Source organism: Erigeron canadensis, chromosome 2, assembly GCF_010389155.1.
Source record: "Erigeron canadensis isolate Cc75 chromosome 2, C_canadensis_v1, whole genome shotgun sequence".
NCBI classification, from domain to species: domain Eukaryota; kingdom Viridiplantae; phylum Streptophyta; class Magnoliopsida; order Asterales; family Asteraceae; genus Erigeron; species Erigeron canadensis.
In genome coordinates, this window is record NC_057762.1 from 6,131,191 (window position 1) to 6,148,185 (window position 16,995).

General features: G+C 30.5%; 1 long non-coding RNA gene across 1 annotated transcript; it reads left to right on the forward strand.

Annotated features, from left to right (window-relative positions):
• The first annotated feature begins 2,415 nt into the window (after nucleotides 1-2,415).
• On the forward strand, nucleotides 2,416-3,228 carry LOC122590219. Its single transcript, XR_006322422.1, has 2 exons — nucleotides 2,416-2,887; nucleotides 3,016-3,228. It is a non-coding gene; the product is annotated as an uncharacterized LOC122590219 (long non-coding RNA).
• Nucleotides 3,229-16,995: the final 13,767 nt, after the last annotated feature.

Below are 16,995 nucleotides of genomic sequence, written 5' to 3' on the forward strand. Positions count from 1 at the left end.
AACAATTTAATTGGTTAATAAGTTATTAGTTCAATTGTCTTATAATATATATTAAGATGGTTGAAAAATAATTTAGAAATATTTTGGGTAAAAGTAGTGGTTGAGTTAATAATGTGTTAAAAATTAAGGGTATTTTAGGTATTTTAAAGATAGAAATTTGAAAATGAGAGATGAGTAGTTTGTTTTATAAAAGAGTATAGATAGTTTTTGAATGTGAGGTGTTATTTAAAAAAAACGTCATCTAAATATAAATTTTTTTAAAAATTAATGTAAAGTAATTGATGTAAAAAGAGTGTAATTATTAAAATGGTTAAATATTGTTTGTTGTAAATAATTTCATTAAAAGTATTATAGGTATATTAAGTGAAAATATTTAAATTAGTGAATAAATGATAAAGGTAGTTTCGATATAGGGTTGGAAATAATTGAGAGATATTTTGGGTAGAAGTAGTGGTTGAGTTAAAGATGTGTTAAAAAATTAAAGGTATTTTAGGTATTTTAAAGATACAAAGTTGAAAATGAAAGATGAGTAGTTTGTTTTATAAAAGAGTAAAGATAATTATTGAATGTGAGGTGTTATTTAAAAAAAGCGTTATCTAAATATAAATTTTTTATTAATATATTATATAACTAGAATTATTACCCGTACGATATACGAATTTACGATATGTATGTGCAATCTTTTCATGATATATAGACACACATGATTATAATAGCGTAAACTTTAAAGTTAATATTATGTTTAGACTTTTTATTTCCATACCAATAATGTTAAACTAGATTTAGACTTGTGTCAAATAGATAGATTATTTATAACATATTAAAGATAATTTACATGTAATCCAAAAAAAGTTATGAATGAACAAATTAATGAATTCAAATACAAAAAAAGTAATTAAAATTATGAAAAAATATTCACAGTCAATATTAGTTGTTAAATATTTATAGTAATAATTGTTAAATATTTAAGATTTTTTTTATAAGTTTTACAGTCAATATTAGTTCTTAAATATTATTGCCATGATTAATTATAAGTTTTACAGTCAATATTAGTTGTTAAATTTTTATCACCAATCTTATTACTATAAATATATTCTTAAATATTTATAGTAATAATAATAAACTAGATTTTATACCCGTGTTTAATATACATGGCTTACGGTGTTATCAATATTAGTTGTTAATTTATCATAGTCTAAAATTTAATATACTACTTTGAGTAATAAAAAATTAATTTATACTAAAACACTTTGATTTTTATATTGAAATATTTTTTAAAAATACTTTCATCATAGTCGTTTACAGTAATATGTTGAGCGATATTTAAATATTACAAAATATAATATGCCCATCGAAGTTATAAAGTGTGACATAACGATATTTGAATATTAAATAATCATAACAGGTTACTATCATTTTATTCGCTTTATTGTTACACACGGTATATTACATTCTTATTTACACTATTAGAAATAATATTTTATCTTTAGATGAAATATATCTTAAATATTTCAATTGGAATATGACAATGTTATATATATTTTTCCTATGATAAATTATATTTTTATATGCTTTATTTTTTATATGCGTCATGACATTATTAAACACCTTAATAAAAAATAATAGTATAGTTACCCTTGAATCTTGATATATTTACATTAAAGTTTATCTACTTCGAATTAATTAATTTATTAGATTTTAGACCTGTGTCCAACACTGGACACGAGATTTTACGATATTATCAATATTATATATATTAAGATTAAAATTAAGGTTAACACACTGCCCGCTTGAATATCACTACGAAAGTTCGAATATCACTAACCAACTAACACGTATTTTTTTTAATTAAAAGAACGGGGTTAAAATATAATTTTCCAAAAACATTTAGGATGCGTTTAGCTCAAGAAAACTCCCCTGTTTTCCATTTTCATTTTCTAAGAAAACATGGAAAACAAGAAACGCGTTCAAATTGTATTTTTCTATAAAAGTTTTCCTAGAAAATGAAAATTCCCCTTTCCAACTTTGGCACTAAATTTAAAAAACTTTTTTTTTAGTTTTTGTTTTCACTTTTCTATTTTCCAAACCTTTTATAAACCTACAATTAGAAAACAAGTGAATTTGAACATGTTTTCTAGTTTTTTAAAATGGAAAAATGAAAACTTCATCTTTTATTTTGAACGCGTTTTCAAAATTTTCAAGGGTTTTTTAGAAATGAAAAACCTTTTCATTTTCTAAAAAACTAGAAATGAAAAACTTGAAAACATTTTCTCGAACTAACCGCGTTCTTAACTTTTTCAAAAATAAAATGATCTTTTACACCGCCTTTATTATCAACACGGGGGAATCAATACCGCCTTTATTTTCAAAAGATTTCAGGCCATGGATCCCTATCTACCTAAATAACACACGACACATTAGCATACAATTTACTTCTCTATATCTCTCTTTGTAAAAAAGCCATGAAAAAAACACCACGTTCGATCTGATTATTTGTTGTATACTCCGTATTAAGATATTTGTTATCTTTGACTAACAATTTTTATGTATAGTTTTTGTGTGTAGATGTTGATTTGGCTTTATTAATCATGAGTTTTAGGATCCAGATTTGAAGGTTTTTCCCCACTCTCATCTCTAATAGCAACGAGATTTTTCCTACTTTTCAGATTTATATTTTCTTCTCAGATCTGCATATGAACTCGCAGTTTTCAAAGATGTAACCATAATTTTCACCGGCGTTATAGTCGAACCACCATCGAAGAATATCCAAAAATTCCAAGTTTGTTTGAATTTTGTTTTTAAATTTTCAATTGTTTGCTTTATAATATAAATTCTTTTGTCATTGGATGTGAGTCTCCACCTTGGTTTACATATCAAGAAGATAATAGTAAGTACTCTTCTCTGTTTCTTTTCTAATCTATTTTCTTATGTCATTGTTGTGCATTTGACACATTATATCGTCCCTTTATATGAACTTGTATTTGATGTAATACTTGTATTAACTCAACAATGCAGATACACGAATTCAGTGCCTTACGAAACTCATGCTATTGATGAAGTCGTTGAAGGAAAAAGTCAAATGAGCTTTGAAGCAAATTTTGAGGAAGATGTTGAAGGCCTATTTATTCTAATATATTGTTATATGAAATTGTATAGATCTTAGTGTAATTTTATTATGTGTTTTGTGTAAGAGATTATAAAGCATGAATAAAATGTCATTTTCTACAATCGTTATGTTGTGTGTAAATTGAGTTTCAATTAATTTTGTTTTATGGTTTCTGAATTTTCAATTAGATTAATATATAAAATAAAATAAAAATTGAATTTTATTGTAAATTCATATAAAAATGTAGACTAAATGTGACGGTTCATTGAAAAATTAAAACCGTTCCAAACCATGATTTCAATAATGGATATTCTACACATTTGGAACACACTTGGAACGCTATACTACAAAACGTAACAAAAAGCAATTACTTAGGAACGGTTTTAAAACCGTAGCAAAAATCAATTTATTTTTTGTTACACCATTTTTTGGTACCGATGAAAAAGCGTTACAAATAAACAAATAAACCGTTCCAAAACAACTTTTTTGGTAGCAGCGGACAACTTGAATGACTTTTCAAGTAATTAGCCTTATTTTTAATTGGCTACTTGTACGAAACCCCATAAAAGAGATTTTAGCCGTTTTTCTTCCCCCAAATAAAACTTTTTTTTGTTCAAGCCCCAGAAAAAGTTTTAGTGACAAGTTGAAAGACTTTCCAATTAATTAGCCCTTTTTTAATCAATAAAACTTATAAAGATGTATCTTTAAAGCTAAATTATAAAGAAAAGCTACTAAAAGTGCTAAAAATACTTAAAAATCATTAAAAATAGTCAAAAATCTGTTAAAAAAATGTTAAAAATCGTAACAATTTAGTCGTTATAGTTACTTTATGGCGATACAAGGCTAGTGGAAAAAAGTTATGCTACGGGTCATTTCCGATTTTGGTTCCGCCACTGAGTGTACACCTCACATCCCAATTTGAAAGCGAAGCACCAAACACCCTAACAATTTCTAGAGACGGTTTAATGTGGTTGAATACAAGCCTATTCGATCATTCTTAGACGATCCCAAAAGAATATCATACGGCACTCATATAATAGAAAAAATAAATATCATATGGCACTCATATAATAGTAGCGTAAACCGCTTTTTTTTCCTTTTATAAGCTAGAAAGTTAGGTTCCATAACTAGAAACTAAAAATAAATAACTAACCGTCGGTAATCCGTCGGTAACTAGAAAAATCTAAATAATAGTTTAAATAAATTATTAAGTCTAGATTACTTAAGTATATTTCCAAATTAATTAATTTATTTAAATCTGTCGGTAATTCGTCGGTAAACATAAAATTTAATTTAAAAATAAAATTATTAAATTGTATTTATAATCTGTCGCTAATCCGTCGGTATTTATATACTTTTAATAAAAATTAAAAAATATGAAATAGTATTTAAGTAATCTGTCGCTAATCCATCGGTAAAGTTTGTATGTTTCCGACAGATTACTTACAGATTTCCCCCGTCGCTAAGCCGTCGTAAATCCGTCGGTAAATCTATCGTAATTTGACTCATAGTCTTTAAATAAGGTTGCGACGGTAAATCCGTCGGTAATAGCGACGGCTTTTTTACCGTCGGTAAAACCCAGTTTTCTAGTAGTGCTTGTTAGCTAGCTTTAACCTTTGTTCTAATTAAAACCTCGGAATATAATAAACTAGTGTCCAGGCCCGTCCAATGGACGGGTGGTCTCAAAATATATTAATCAAAGTTAAAAATTGGAATTCAATTGTATTATATAGATACCAAATAAAATTAAAATACCTAAAAATCAAACATAAAACGATACAAAGTATGAACTATTCACAAGCTAATCAATACGAAAACTAAAGAAAAAATATATGAAAAATAATTTCATATAAATATTGATTCTAGTTTACCTTTTTTTTTCCTTCCAATTTTAGTTATATTCTAAAAGTATACAATATACAATTTGAAAAATACATACCAATTCGACAACAAAGAAATATTCGAACGTTTTGTTTTTCTTCAGGTTGTTCCACTCCATAACAGTCCATACATGCACAACACGGAGTCGTAGATGATGGTTAACATGTGTTAGTTTAAACTCTTTAAGATGAACTAATGTAGTTTTATTTTTTTGTTATTGAAGAAAAAACCATAACGAACTTATAATGGACAACAAACTAAATTAAAAAAAATAATAATAATTGTTAAAGTAAAAGGATGGGTGGTTCACTGATGATTAGAATATACTTAGCCATTAAATCACTTGCTGAAAAGATGTAAGATAAGAGAAGCATGCGAGTCCTTATAAGACGGGTCGTCCCTTAGAAACCGATGAGCTGTAAGCAGCAACAGGGTTTGCTCGCTTACAAAATGCTATCAGACCTATATTAAAAAATCCCAACGTACTGGATATTAGTTTTTCGACAAAAGGAGTACAACAAAGCTAATAGTAAACATGATCAGTTCAACCCCCCAAAAATATAGCAATACATGACATTGTGGTAAGTGGTAACCATGAACGTGATGAGTAAAATATCTAAACATTGACAGTTTCTTAAGCGAGATTGTTCCCGACTTGCATGAAAAAAAGATACAAAACTGATCAGGTTAGATGTTTGTGATTGGATACACATGAATATGATAGTATCAACTATAAACATATAATCCAAAATCATTACACGGAGAGTAAATTAATATACGAATACATATAAATTCAACATCAAGAAACACAACAAACATAACACTAAAAATTCAAGAACTACTTGTTACAAATACATAGTAAGCATATCAGCACAATGAACAAAAAATAACCATAAACACTCATACAACAAAATAATCACCCAAAAAATGATCGATATATAGAGTTACGGTTAGAGTATCGATAAGTTTGATAAAGATATAGGGTTTATGATTTGGGTTTATATATAATAATAATAATAATAATAATAATAATTGTTTTTTATAAGTATTATTAGAAAGTTGTTGATGTGGCAAATCCATATTTCACTTAAAAATTCTTTTTATTTAATTATGATGTCATATGTATTAAAAATTCTTTTTATTTAATTATGATGTTATATATATAAATAATATAGAAATAGCCTAAAAATATCAATTGTTTGTTTAAAGAATAAAAAATCTTTCTTATATAATATCACAAATAAAATGTTTTTTTTTTTATTTAGTTGATTTATTAACTATATAATTATTGTTTTAGTTGAATTATTAGATTTATATCAAGTTATAATGTTTAAAAACAAATATTACATAATTTCGTTTAATTTATTTTATAGTTTTACAATTTTAATTAACATGTCCGGGTTAAACCCGGGTTGAAACCTAAAGGTTAAAAGTCGGTCATATAGATAAATAATATTACAAAAAAAATCTTTTATTATACTAAAATACATTTGCTCTAATAACTTATCGACAAATTATAACTCTTAATTTCTGAATGTTGACTTTCTTTTTAATTTTAACTTTAATTTATACTTTTTTGTTTTCCATCACAAATTTACACTTTTTAAGCATTAGTTATAACTTAATAAATAAATAATAATAACTAATATATACCTAATAGAATTATAACTATTATTTATCCGATATAAGAATAACTAATTTATATTCAATAGTATGTTTTATTATATAAACATAAAATTAATTAATTAAAATTGAATAGAATTTAATGTAAATAAATTAAGATTTTAAAGGTAAACAAATTCGATAAACATATTTTAATATAAAACTCATAGATCAATTTTTTATCATTTAAAATAGTATATTAAATTTTAACTATAACAAAATAACATCTAATATTGATAACGTCGTAAGATCCGTGTATTAGACACGAGCCTAAAATCTAGTAGAGGACTAATGAGGAGGAAAGGTTAGACTCAAGAAGGGGGATTATGGGTGCCAAGTGTACCCCCCAACCCCCTATGTTAGTTATCTACCAATAAACTAAAACATGATTGTGATATTCTTGAAACGATACGTGGCGTAATCATATCCTTAATCGACACGTGTCCTTTTAATTTATTTATTCAACTAAGTTAACTATTTTAATTGTATATAAATTCAATTTTCTTATTAGACTAGGAATTAAACTCTAACTATTAGCTTATAAACACAAAACACATTATAATCTTTTTTGATTAATCGTTTTTTCATTAATAAAATTGTCTTGAGTTTATGATCTGAAATCACAAGGCTATTTTTCGTCATCCGCTATGCTTACAAGTTTCGATTTTGATCTGATTTTAAAAATTTAAGGTAAATCCAAAACTTTAACTAAACATATATTACATTTATCATTACTATTTATTATAACTTAGTTTTGATCATTAGTTTACCTTAAGCACAATTTGTTTCATATTCACAAATCATGTATGATGTATATTCAAATTTCTTTATGACAAAATATACATAGCTACCGTACATCGTACGGGACTAGTATTATATAGATAGATAGATAGATAGGTTTAAAAATATCTCTTCTCAACCGATCAAGATATTTTTGACCCATTAGGCCATGACACGGATTATTACATTACAATCTAACAATAAAGCCATCACTAATGATCCCTTTAATCTAACGGCTAAAAACACACATCCCATAACACCCAAAACCCTAGCTGGCCCTATATATGTACCGACACACTACACTCATTTTTATAAAATATGTCAGGAAGACAAAAACGGGGGCAAGCGCACCTCTAGGGTTTCAACAAGCTAGGTATCATTCTTACTTCCGATTTTTTTTTATTTTCTTTAATTTGTCTTGTCTATACATTTTATACTTTAGCTTTTTATCAATAATGCGATACAAGATTAATATGCTTTTCTTAAAAATTAATTTACTAATATATATTTATTGTGCAGCTTGCAGATTTTGCTCCTGACTTGTATTGATCGATATACCGGAGATCTGAATGCGATCGATGTATTACAAAACAGCTATGAAGGTGTATGTGCGAAAGGAGGAGTTTTTGGCTATCCAACTTTGCTTAGAGATTGTACTTGGATTTCCATATGCAAGTCGCTACGCGATGTATATATGGAAATCTCCAGTACAATCTTCTAGCAAAGTTGATAGTTAAAAATTTCTTTCGCATAAACACCTTTGATAGCTGTTTTGGTCTGGATTGGTCAATTGATGATAGTGATTTTGAGTCATCTTTTCTTTTTGGTACAAAGGCTATATATATATATATATATGCGATTTTGAGTTATTACTCCGTAGTATTTTTTTTCTTTTGCAGGTTAGGGTGACAGTAGAACAGATAATCATTTTCTACTTGCTGGCATCTTCACACATAAAAGGCTCCATAATGTAAGCATGTGGGAAGAAACATGGCGCGACTTATCAATGATGATATGATTACGACAACCAGCTAAAGATTCAAACGACGTGAAAGCATGAACATTTATTGTAGAATTTTTAATAGTAGTACTTGATGCTTATAGTAAAAAGGTCGTGTTAAAAAAGGTTGTGTAAATGCCTAGATCTCTTGAATTTCAATATGGAAATTTTTTGTTTGATCTCAGTATGTAACATCTTTTCTTTAAGTTTATCATTATTGTTATGTATACACCTGAATTGTATTTATAATTTATGACCAAAGCTAATCAATTTTTATGCTTTTCCATAGTAGAATTTGGTTGGATTGCAAGATTAGAGAGTTAATTCGGCCAAATATTTGTTTACTGTTTTTCTTTTCGGTTTTCTATTAATCATTGTTCAAAGGGTGTGTTATGGTTTTCTGGCCGAATTCACAGCGACGACAACTGCTTTTGGGTTGCGAGGATTATTAAATTGGCCAGCTAGCTTAAATAGTCAAATACACTGTGAGGGTTTTTCTTCAATTTCTTTGGGTTTGGTTTCTAACAAAATATAAAGATTTCTGATCAGTTCAAGAAACACAAAGAAAAGGCTTGCAAATTTAGTAAGAGTGTTTGTTTGAATCACACAGATTTATCTTACACGTGCGTGCTTGTTGCAAGGAGACTCTTACATTTGTATAGTCAAATACACTGAGTGTTTGTTCAAGGAGACTCTTACACTTTGTATTGTACCAAAATTCCTAAGAATATTATATCTAAATTTAGTTGTGATAAGTATCTGGAATGTAACAAACTTTGGACGAATGCCTATAGTGTGTGTTCATTGTATGTAATGATCTTCAAATTATGTCTATTGTATGTAAAAAAAGGTATCCGACCAATAACAAACTAACAAGTGGCAGCTATATACGGTTGCCACGTATGCCTTTTTACATACAATAGACATAATTTAAAGATTATTACATACAATGAACACAACTTTAGTTATTTCACACTATAGACATTCGTCCAAAGTTTGTTATATTCTAGGATACTAATCACAATTTAGTTTGATATTTTTACATACATAAAATTCATTATTTGAGGTATGAATTCTAATTCCCAAGTCCTCTGATCATTCTTGGATGTTCAGTAATGTTCTTTTGTTGTCTGATGTGAAAGTTATTGCCTTCCTTCTGTTGAAACCATATATATATCGTTTACTCAATCCCAAGCTGGACTAGTGAATGTCAATGTCAACGATACTCAAGCCCGCCATGATCAGGGTAAGAGTCAAGTAAAATCTGTTTAAAACATATACCGTTTTCTCAATTCCAGTCCCAAGCTGGACTAGTGCTAAATTGAATTATACCGTGTTTTTCTAATTCACTTAAGTTGCTCACAAGAAGGTTGTGCAGATTAAGTATATCTTGACCGGCCAGGTAGCTGAAGAGGCTGCAAAAAATACAGCTGCCATCTCATGCAGACCATCCATGTTGTGAATAGGACCCGTTTCAGTTAATTACCAAGGAATTTTTTTGTATCAGATTGCATTAATTACTGCTTTCTGTTTAAAGTCATAGTAGATATGCTTTAGGCGGCTGGAAGTGGTTTGGAGACATATAACGGCTTTACCTGATAAGGAAAACATGACTCGATATTCTCAGGAGATCTATGCTCACATTGATAGTGAAAGCTTTCACTATATATCAGCACGGTGATGGTGTAAATTTCTGTGAATCATTCGAAAGTGCTGCAGGTATTGATTTGGAACTTCAATGCTAAGCTGAAGTTATAGGTTCAGTGATTTGTAGTTCATTGCGTTGTGAAAAGGAATGCTATTGGCTAATTGCTTCTTTCTTTGTTGCTTGGAAAAGTTATAGATACTGTATTTGGGAAACTGAAAAGGTAAAAGAAAGGTATCTAATGGGAAGACAGAAACTCAGAGTACTAACTTCTTTAAATACTCTGCTAATTTAGGAATTGAATCCAGATTGATTTTTTTTTTAACTTGACTGACAAGTTGTTCAATTATACGCCACGGGGCATCCACAATTAGTCTCTGAGTTGATGTCAGACATGGACAGACATATGCTGGTGAAGGTAAGTTATTCGAGCCACATTTATCATCCTTTTAGTGGGAACCTGGCTTATAATCCTCTTTGTTTCTCCTCTGCCTTTAATCTTTTATCCTTTTGGTATTTCATGATGGGATTCATAATATAAAGTGTTTTCTAGCTGCATACAGATTGTGTGAAGTGGGAGAAAGCAAGACATACCACGTTACCATGTTCACATCAATAAATTGGGCTTTTAGTGTAAAATGTGCAGCATTACATGTTCTACGTCTACTCGTGTGGTATATGTATTTTAGTTGATGTGCACCATTTCTCAAATACTTATGCAGTTATGCAAGTACAAAATTGGCATCTGATGTAGAGGGCAAAAACGGGTAATTTTCAAGTTTCTTCACTATTATCATTTTCTATAAGTGTTGTTTATCATATGCAGGAAACTTGCAAGATACGAAATTGAACCCGCGTGAGTGGAACTCCATGACTTGATTTCTCAGCAGTGAAAGGAAATGGGCTGGAAAGGAAATGGGCTGCAAAAGAAATTTGCATCTTTTACCGGTCTGTTACAATTCATTGCTCTTGTATCTATCGAAGATCGAAGAACTGGCTAATTGACTTAATTGCCTTATTGGATGCTATGGTAACTCAGCGCTTCAATAACTAAAGTCCTAATTTATTACTTTATTGGCAGGTGGTGATTTGGGCCGTATGTTTCAACTAGATAACGACTATCACATCATTTTGAGGTTCTGAGGATTTCAACTACAGAAAGTTCTGAGGTTTTGAGGTTCGTCGAATATTTAAGCTGGATGAAGCATGTTTTATCCGAGAGCATTTCGTATAACTGGAAAGAAGCTGGTTTCATCGCACACCATTTGGAAATGAAAGCTCATTGAAGGAGACTCTTTTGTCAATTACCTAGAATGTGACTTAGAAGCGCCTTTATGTTCATATTACACATATCTTTATGTCTCGATAGGAATTTTTCAAATCAAGGTTTATATATCCTCAAAATCATCTTGCTTTAATCAATAAAATATCCAAATTTTCTCCTCTGTTTTTCCTTTAATGTTGAATTTTTCTACCATATTGCCTTTCACACAAAAAATGTAACTGACAAAGATAATAAAAAGATTTTTGTTCACCAATATTAATCTGTATTGACCTTGCTAGGAAATGACAAAAAAATTACAGTACATTTTTTAGGGTAATATTCAATTATTCAGTAATCTATATTGACCTTGCTTTGAACAAAAAATAAACTTTTTAAGCGAATGATAATCTATATTGTCTTACATAGAATTAAACACTTCAAATGCTATATTATTACTGTTACTTTTGGATCAATACATGGGTTGGCTATGGACTTTGTAGGACGAAGCAATCAAGCAAGCCCATTTGGGCTTTTTTTTATTTTTCCCCAAATTACTCGGCTATATGTTTTTTAAATAAAAGCTGGATCCAGCTGCTTTGACAAAACGAACCAATCAAAACATGTAATTAGTAATAACACAGATCACAATCCAACGGATATCCACGACTCACAACCCCTCAATCAACGGACAGAAAACTCACTCAACAAACACAATCCTCACATCTCTCAGCGTCACTCTATATATAGACCAGCAAAACCCTTATCTCATATATCAAAAACAATCTGTGGGCTGTGGCCGGCCCTATATACATCATTAAGGTGACTGGTCTCTCTCTTTTTTTTTTTTTATTACATACTTTTAATATGTTTGTGATGGAAATATAACAATTGTCCTGTATTTGACTAGTGTTTGCTGAAGAAAGATGCTGGAAAATAATGGGGAAACAAAACCTAGCCAAATCAATTTTGTGGTTATTGATCTTTTTTCGGAAGATTGTACTGGTGATTTCCAAGGTTTTGTTGATATGGTGGATCTCAAGGTTGAAGCAATTTTGGTGCTTGAGCTGGGTATGAATCCCGCAGAATATCAACTCACACCACCACATGATTGATCAACCTTCTACAACAGGAGGTCTCAAGATCTAGCAAAGAGGATGACTAAAGAGCCAAAAGATTTAGACGATTTTATCAAGTGAAGTTTTGTTATCCTTCCAATCGCCTTGTTGCTATTTTTCATTGGAATTCCTAATGGAATTTTCAATAATTTACACCGCCAATAATTACCGCATCACACTGCCAGGTCCGGTAAAAAGCAATGAAGAAAATAAAACAAAATGTAATATATAAAATGTTGGAGTACAAAAGGACCAGACGAGGACGACACACAGCAGTCTTTTACTTGTAATTGTATTGCAATTGTTGGTATATATAAAATGTTGAGTACAAAAGGAATAGACAAAGACGACGCACATTAGTCTTTTACTTGTAATTGTATTGCAATTGTTGGTACACGTTGGTGCTTTTGTCACTAAATCGTTTAAGTTGTAATTGTGTATGTACTTCGTAGTTCTAGTGTTATCGGCCATCTTTAGATTGGGTATTAGATTCAAATAAATTAAAAGATTGACAATTCTTGGTTTACCATTACTCAATTCTATTTGTATTCTCTGATCTGAAACTTTGAGGTGTAATATGTGTTTCTCATCCTTTTTCTATTCTTTCTATTAAATGATTCAAATGATCGGTTTACCATAAAGTGATCAGTGTATTCTAGTAAGATTAAAATGCATTACTGCTTGCTGCTTAAAGTCAGATTAGGTATGTTTTAGGTGGTCGGAAATGGTTTGGAGACATATAATGGCTATACCTGCTAAGGAAAGATAATCGATATTTTCGTGATTTGTGTTGACGTTGATAGTGGAATCTTTCACTGTCTCAACAATTATGGTGTACTGCAGGTATTGAATTGGATTTTAAATGCAAAGGTGAGATTAAAATTTGTGTATCGATTTACATTTAACCTGATTCAGAGATTTGTAGTTCATTGTGTGTAAAAAATATCTCATGTTTGGTTCTGCAAATTGAACTTTCACTTTGAATAACCGCCATATCGAGTCAAGTTTAGAGAGTAAATGGTATTGGCTAATTGCATCAGTTTTTGTTGCTTTGAAAACTTATAAAAGAAGCTGTTGAATCATGCATATAACTTCTATGTTCTACGTTCCTGTACAGTATACTTTTGGTCTGATATAAACGCCGTTCATTGGATATTGTAGGTCGTCTGAAAATTGGAATCCTTGCCTTTGAAAAGTATTTCTACAAATGAAGAGTTACATGACTATTATACATAGTGCTGTTATCATCCTAGCAAGATGAGTAAAATTATAATCAGCCGTTGGCATTCACTCTTCGAAGAACCAAACATAAAATTATTCAAACAACAAGCAGGTCTAGCAATTTTGCCTACTCTGGATTCTGGAATACTACCATCAAATGTACCCGCATGGTATATATATGCCCACTTACGTTATATATATGCCCACTTTATGTCTTTCCCATAGATATTGTGCCATTTTTTCTTCCCTTTCCCAGTTTCCCAAAACCAATACTTACATAGCGTCACAAATAAAGTTTCATCATTTGCTTTTATCTGCATTCCATTGGAGTAGGGAGTTCCATGTGTGATATGATTACAGGCTTTAATAGTAGTAGTTCAGGATGATGCAACTTCTCTTTTAGATGGAACATGATAAATGTTACTAACTTCTTTAAATACTCTGCTAATTCAGGAATTTTTGCAGATTAGTATTGTAATGAGACTGATAAGTTTTTTAATCATACCCACAGAAGATCCACAAGCACTCTCTGCATTCCTGTCAGACATGGACAGACATGCTGGTCATGGTAATTTATTCGCGCCACATTTATAATCCTTATAGTGAGAACCTGATCTATAACCCTATTTGTTTCTCCCCTGCTTTTAATCCTTTATGCATTTGGTATTTCATTTTGGAATTCATAACAGAAAGTGTTGGCTAGGTGCACACAGTTTGTGTGAAGTGGGAGAAAACAAGACCTACACATTACCATGTTCCCACAAGACATTGGGCTTTTATTGTAAAATGTGCATTACCTGTTCTACATGTACGTATATTTATGTTAGTTGATGTGCATTCCATTTTTAAAATACATGTAGGTGCGAAATTGGCATCTGAGGTAGAGGCCCAAAACGGGTAATTTTCTTATTCGTATCCTATTATCTTCTTTTTTTATATAAAAATTGTATTTCATATTGTAACTACATGACTTGATTTCTGAAAAGTGGGAGGAAATGGGCTAAAAATGGAAACGATTTATTTTTCCTGTGACTTATGATATATCTACATTCTTTTATCTATCAAAGAACCGGCTTAATAACTTCATTGCCTTATTGAATGCTATGGACTGAGTTTTTAATGATAACTAATGTCTTAATTTATGACTTTATCGGCAGGTAGGAGTGATCATGTGTCAAAACCTCACTTGGACCGGAGATGGACCAGACTGACTTGTAAACCAAAAACATTCAAAAATCTAACCTGAGCCCCATCGCCCCGGACCATTTAATTGGGTCAGTTTCCATCCAGTATAGGAATATCAGGCTGCTAATCATTAGTTCCTTTTTCCGAAATCACCCATAAAAAAAGTAAACAACTAAAAAAGTAAGCGAATGCTTAGTGAATACATTCATATATAATTACACACATAATGAATACATGAAAACCATAACATAGGTATAATAAATCACAATATCATCTCAATCATACTCACAATTATACTACCAAGTAATTTATGAACTCATAAAATAACTCTACACATCAACCAAGTCATTCCATGCGTAATCACGTTGTCATGCCTCGTAAGCTCAATCAACAATACACCTACCGACATACCAAGAATTGCATACACTACAATACTACACACATACAAAACATGTAACTCCATGCCATCAAGTATTCGCTTCAAATATGTTATTCAACAACCAATTCACGTTGCCATACCCCGTGTGGTCTTACACACATGCCATACTCCCAGTATGGTCTTAAACCACATGCCATACTCCCTGTATGGTCTAACATCACATGCCATACTCCTTATATGGTCTTACATCACATGCCATACTCCCTATATGGTCTTACATTACATGCCATACTCCCCATATTGTCTTACATCACATGCCATACTCCCCATATTGTCTTACATCATATGTCATGCTCCCCAAATGGTCTTACATCACATCAAAACATAACTATGGTTTCCCTCCCCGTCATTCATGTTATTGACCCAATATGTATATAATCGTATATAAATGTACTCACCTTAATGGCGAACAACCAAGCCTATGGTGACCACAAAAACACACATTATTGCTTTGAACCTACCAATTATCACAACATTGCATAAAAGGTCACATTCATACTCTTCGCTAGCTCAACCTTGTCATACTAACAATTCACGAGCATTCCTAACCCAAAATCACCTTACTTTGCCATAGAGTTGCATTTCTTTCAAAAATTCACTTATTGAGTTCAATTCATAAATCCCATCATCATTCTTTTCAACTAGTAAAATCATCATTCTTTCATTATCAAAGTTGGGTATTTCAAGAACCCTAATTTCTCAAGGTACTCAAAAACTAGGTTATGAAATCCTTACCTCCAAGAAAGGGTTAAAATTAGGTTTAGAATTTCAAGTTCTTCTTCCTTCTTCTTGATGATATCAACACACACCCACTTCACACACCACCAAAATCCCTAATTTTATTATTGTTATGATACTTGGATAATATGATTAATACTTTAAGAATTCTTGATTGAATTAGATATTGTCATTAAGGTTGGTTAAAATGAATTATATGGAAAAGTTAGTAGAATATGAAAGTGGAAGAAGGATGAGTCACAAGAAGAAGTTGGCTGGCACTTCTTCTGAGTGCCACACCCTTATCTCAAAATTAATGGGTATTTTACCCGCTATCCGCCAAAGTTTCAACTAAATTGACCCCATATTTAAAAAAAAAATACTAGGAACTTATTTTAATGTCAAAACTACAAAAAGGGGTTTCATTTATCTTAAAAAAAATCTTGGGGTGTTACATCTGAACAAGTATTTACTTGAGGCACACTACTGTCGAGATTCGTTTCGTGAGCTTAGTTCAATATATACTCCCTTTACTTTAACATTGTTTTTAGACAATGGCTACACATAAATCTTGTGGTTCATGGAACTTACTTTTATATAAAAAGCTATGGAACTTACCAACTTTTAGCATGTATTTCAGGAAATTAGACGATTTGCTATGACCTGGAATCAGAGCCGGCTTTACTATATAGATAAGTTAGGCATGGGCCTAAGGCCCCCAAAATACAAAGGCCCCCATTTTTATATTTTGGGTTTAATGTTTTAGATTTTAGACTTTTGTGTCATATGTTATTATTACTATATACGGGTAACATAAATGTCCAAGAAAACAAATAGGCAAATAAATTTCATGGCCTCATGACCTTTAGAAAAAAAGACATCACACAAATGAAGTTACAACATTCATGGAAAAAAAGTAACTATTAAGAAATCAAAAAATCTGAGATTTTTACTCTGATTTCCAACAATGAGTTAGTGAT